A 6,106-nucleotide genomic window follows, 5' to 3' on the forward strand; every position below is an offset into this window, starting at 1 on the left:
CAGGCTCAATGTTGCTTAACTTCGGTGATCTGGCGAGAACTGGTATGTCAACGTGCTTGTGCCGTACAGTAGATGCATATCTGTCTGTCTGTGTGTCTTCATTGTTAGTATGTTTTAATTATTCTGCTGTCACATAGGATGTTAATTATTATCTCAAACTACATCCACTGGTGAAACACCAATTTGATCACATTAAGGAAGGGTGAGTAACCTGATATTTCGACAATGACTGATTATTGGTCTACCTATCTACCATCTTAAATTTAAAGTGTTTTTGTCAGTTGGGTTGGAATTTTTTTTTGTATCAATAATAGTGTATGCATACCCGCCCCCCCCCGTTTACTTTTATACTTTTATTCTGGTTCTTGTATTTGATTTTCTGTATTTCGTATCTTATGATTCTTAGTTTCGTATATTTTGGGTTTGTATGAAACTCCCTTTAATTTGAAGAAAAGGGAAATGCTATCTCCTTGATGATATCACGATCCCAGCGCGAAATTCGGCCTCTTTTGAAATTCCGGCAACAAGGATATTGGACGTGGATTCATTGCCCGGCGCAGACAAGGAATTTTGACGAACCTCCTCCAAAGAAGTAGTAACCCGGCAAGAAGTATACCCGGGCGCGCTGAAAGCGAACTTCTGAAGAGTTTATTTTACGTGGCTACGGTTTGCATGTAAATGGAAGGAGTATAATGTTTTAAAAGGATTTTAAATCGAGAAAAAAAAGGCGCGTGTCTGATTGGCTTTCAATTTGTGAGTACGTTCCTAAATTTATTACATCTAAGAGTGTGATTAGGAACTACTATTTTGAATCATAATATTGTGTTCGTTCATGGACATTTTCATTATAAGAACCAGTGTTATTTTTTTCATTATATGTTACCTTGGCGTTCTTTGAATTTAATGCCCGCAAAGGGAAAAATTTGCAACTAATTTTATTGTGAATAAAATCTCTTCTTCGTTTTGAAACAAGACCTTTATATTTTATTATTTACCCCCCCCCTTTATTTCATGCTGTTTTTTCAGGCTAGTTACTTTCGCGTCGAATTTATCTGAAAGAAGATTAATTTCCGACAATTGCGCTGAAAAAGGAAGATGTTTCCTTCTTTCCCACAGTGAGAAATGTGGCTCAAGGGTCGGAATGTGGGATTGAAAAGTCAGAGCCCCATAGGAGAGCACTTTAACATTGGCACTCCTCAGTAGAAGTGCCTCAGGCGATTAGCAATAATCTAACCTCTTCTCAAAGAGAGAAGGCAAAGCCTGGGAGGGTGGACCTCCTAAAACTGCACAGGACCAGCTTCATATCACAATCAAAAGGGAAATGGTCATTACAAGAATGGTCTCTGTTGATTTGGGGATCCGAGGGAAAACGTCAGGAAATACAAATAAAATCACATTGATTATTTGCTTCTCTGGTAAAGTGCCCGTTTCCCCGACTGTACAAACATGCAGAAATTTAAATGTAATGTGAACAAACATCTTGCTACACAACTCCCCACTTAGATTTCCTCCGATGAATCTACTCTCTAACCATAGATTCCTTTACGTCTCAATAGCAGTATGCTTTGTTTGGAGCAAACAAAAAAAAAATGGAACAAAGCTGTATTCTATATAAGTAAAACAACAGATGTATGTATGTCTGCGTGAAAATATTTAACCGATAAACTCTTAAACTCCTGGTCACATAATGCTGAAATTAACAGAAAATAGTAACCATACACCAAGGATAGCTATAACGAGTAAAATCTCTGGATGGATGAATAATGCGTACAGAAATAGGTCAACAAGTTGAAATGTAAATTTGCCGATATATTTCCATTACTTTTGCGCATGCACAAATTCATTCACAGCTTGAAGTGGTTTCATTTTAAATCTTTCTTATCTGTCGATAGCTCAAATGTTAGTGAACTTGGATGGAATGCTAAATATTTTTGTTCCGATTATTGATGATGGCACCCAATTTCTTTTTATTTTTTAACCTTTGAAACCAGTACTCTAACCGCAACTCGGTAATTAAGAGAAACAAAATATATTTAACAGAAAAGACAATGCAATAAATAAAGAGTGTGGGTATACGTCGGTCCGACTACCACAAGTGCATAACTGGTGTGATAACGCCGAGAGACATATTCCGTTTTTTTTTTTTTTTTTTTTTTTATAGTAAGTGGAAGACTGGACACTCCACAACGGAACTGAATTTTTATTAAGTACTTTATCCGTGATAGTACAGTTTCTTGCGGGCAAGTTTAACAAAAGGCATCTGAAGAGGGCCGGAAGTTGCATCGTTGTTGGTGTAGCACTCAAGAAGAGAACAATAGTCCAAATACAAATTATCAACCGTCATCTAAAGAACTTCAGAAAAAGTATCCAATTCATTATCTTTTTAAAAAGCAGATTGTAATAAATAATTACCATTGTAATATTTACCTTCAATTTTATTTTAAAATAACGGGATTTGCTCTGTCGTAAAATACGCTAAAGTATATTTTGATTCATACAGATTTCTTATTATTACGGAGCCTATTGATTATGATATTGTACTGAAAATAAAGTTGTAAGATATTGAATTAAATTAAAAAAAAAAAAAAGATTTATTAACCCTCAAAAGCGAGAGATTCTGGCTTAGCTCAAAGAAAACAAACGAAGTCGTCTAAGCATGGCTTCTACCGAAGCCCAAAATGCCAGAAAGTTAGAAGGCTGTTTGAAAATGATGTCAGGTAGTAAGGAGGTAGGGAGTGCTAGTTTTCATTTTCCTAGCTGTGCATCTGTACATTCCTATTGTGAACGTTTGTATAATGTTTACCATTTTTTAAATTTAATTATTTTTTTTTGTGTTCCTGCTTTTAAATTTTTTCATTAAAATTTTTTTTTTCAAGATTATATAAATATTATGTTACGCATTCATTCACTAAATTTAGTGAAGGAAAATATTAAAATCTTACATATAAAAAATTACGCTAAAAATATAATCTTAAAAAAAAAAAAAAAAAAGGAAAGATTTTTTGCAATTATAATTTTTTGTGTGAAAATATTGAAGAAATAATGCTTAATTCACTGATGATATCGGTAGTTCGAGAAATTAATTTTTCTTCGAGTTATATCGAATTCATTAATACAGACTTTAGGGACTTTTTTTTTTCGTAATGTTCCTGAAAAAATTATATTTTCTTTTTAATGTTACAATTTACGATGCTTTATTTTCATAAAAAAGCAAAAATAAATTCATTCATTTTTTTATTACTGAAAACCATAACTTTGATAAAGGCGTTTTTTGTTTAAACAAAATAATACATTTCCACTTGGATTTAAATAAAAATAAGGAGTTCTGTATATTCCATGATCATTATTGGATAAATACTGCAAATTTAATTAAAATTGGTTAATTTCCTGACTTTTTTTTTTTTTTTTAAGTGAAGGAGGGACCGAAATGTTTATACATTTTGCACGTACCTAGAAATAGCTTTTTCGTCGGACTATCACGTTTTTAATTGCATTTTCATCGGTCTACCACGCTTTGCATCAAAATTTTCGTCGGTCTTTCACGTTTTGAAATAGAATTTTTGAGGGTCTGTACCCCCCCCCCCTCAAATGTGAGAGCCCACCGAAAATGCTAGAATTTTCATTGTCTATCACGCCTTGAAATTTCGAATTTTTATCGGTCTCCCATGCTTTGAAATTGCATTATTGTCGGTCTGCCATGCTTTGATATAGCGTTTTCATCGGTCTGTTAAACTTATATTTGAACTAGCGTTTCCATACCCGGTCTTGTTTTGTATTGAAAGAATGGTGACTGGACAAGATGTAAGGCAGTTGAGTAGAGCGACAGTATAGAGAAAGGGGATGGAAGAAGAAGAAATGACCGAGAAGAGAAAACAAAAATAAATAAATGGTGAAAATGCACTGGGAGACCACCCGAAAACTTACCTTTAAGAAATTGATTGCGAGGAGGTTGAAAATAAAATGCCTTTCGAAATAAACACCCCCAACCTTCCCATGTTAAGAACGGCTTTCGGAATCAACACCCTTCGCAGTTTGGACAATCAGTGCACAGTGACCGTCTTCGGGTGCCCCCCCCCCTCCAGTGCACTTTCACCAAATAAATAAATGGTGCTAATGCACTTACTGATCCGCGCTATTTTTTTTTTTTTAAATCGTATTTCCAAGTTTAATTAAAGTTTTTTTTTTTTTTTTATTCAATTGTAAGGTTAAAGTACAGAATAGGTACAAAATACCCTCCCCATTTTAAGAATGGTTTTTTAAATAATAACATTATTTCAGCACGGATCAATAAGTGCATGAGTACAAATAAGAAAAAAAAACATTTAAATTGATAAAAAGAAAAAAAATATAGTATAGAACATAATACATCAATTTCTATTTACTTGACTCTCCATGAGAACAAAGTTAGAAATAAGGTCGGTTCTGGGGTATTTCTTTTAGGAAAAGGTATCCAAACATTTACCGGCGTGACGTATTTGTGACGTAAGCAGTTCTGACTACTTACGAAGAAAGCCAAATGAAATTATGTTGCTTCTACACAATACCAACCGAACTAAGAATTAGTTCAGGGTAAAAATACAAAGTTAGATTCGTATTGTGTGGAGTGTTCGGAGAAGTTCGTTAACGTTCGCCAGTCTCAGAAGTGTTCGGTGAAACTTAAAATTGAAATTTTTTTCAAGTGACTTTTTTTTTCGGGGGGGGGGGGGGTCCAATCTATCGTAATGGGGCACTTTGGATTGGAATATAGATAAAAGGTATTTTTTTTTTACGACAGTATCCTGCGTAGTATAAACACCTTCAACCTCCCCGTGTTAAGAACGGCTTTCGATGTTGGGGGGTTATTCCGAAAGCCGTTCTTAACATGGGAAGGTTAGGGATGTTTATACTATACAGGGTACTCTCGTAAAAAACAGCAAATAAAACGTCTTAGCCTAGAAGAACTTTTCCCTTACTGACTGAGGATAACCAAGAATACATATAGTATGAGAAACTATACTACACTTTGCTCATTGCCAAAAAAGAAAATAACACATGAGTATACAAAATATTGGCTCCATATCAGCCAGTAACATCAATGACGATCTAATAAATATTTGCAATAGTTTCTGATATTATGTATGTAAAAAAAGCCTGTATTATGTATGTAAAAAAAGCCTGTATTATGTATGTAAAAAAAGCCTGTATTCAGGATATCAAGAAATTTTATTGAGTTTTCTGACTTGGCAGGCCGAGAGCAAACTTGAAGCGTTTCCTTGAATAATGGCGACTAAGGGACACTCGTAGAGTCAACTCCATTTATAATACCACACCCCCATTAAAAAAAACAAAATTGGGTGATTTTCCAGAATAGCTAAATGAATAAATGTTACCAAAGGTAAGATAGTTATCCTGCTACATACCTGGATAAGTATTTTGTATTCCAACTTAAGGCGGAAGTGCGCTGGTTGACTGTCCGAAGAATTATCGTTAAAAATTAGCTTATGATTTATTGAGTTTGTATGTATTCGGGTCTGTTGCGGACGAATATCACATTTAAAATTCTCGCTGACGAGAACCAAGAACTGTTTGCAATATTAACACTTTCACAATCCCGATGTTTACTCTAATAATTTTCTCTGGCCGCCATTTTTTTTCAAACTTCGTTTACGACGATAAAAAGTGTTTACTGAGCATGCGCAGTAACAGTTGAGGTCAGTTTTTACTGCAGACAACAATTGTGTTTCCAAATTTTCACCAGTAACATTTTCTTTTCATATTTTTTTATTAGAAAAAAAAGTCCATTTTGTTTCCAACTGAATACACACACACACACACACACACACACACACACACACACACACACACAATTTTTACCATCATTACAAATTTAACATTTTTTTCCAAGATTTTACAAAAAGTTTCCACATTTTTTTGTAACTTTTCTACAAAATCATTTTCCCCTGAAAACTCCACATTCTTATTAACATTTACTTTATTTTGTCTAAAAAAATAAAAATTGCACATGCTTTGAATATTTATCTAAGATTTCTTCGCGAATACTCGTTAAAAAAAATAATAATGAATACCAATACTGTGGATTTATGTGATGGTTGTACCAACTACGTGA

The sequence above is a fragment of the Euprymna scolopes genome, chromosome 5 (genome assembly GCF_053919585.1).
Source record: "Euprymna scolopes isolate OS-2025 chromosome 5, ASM5391958v1, whole genome shotgun sequence".
Lineage (NCBI taxonomy): Eukaryota > Metazoa > Mollusca > Cephalopoda > Sepiida > Sepiolidae > Euprymna > Euprymna scolopes.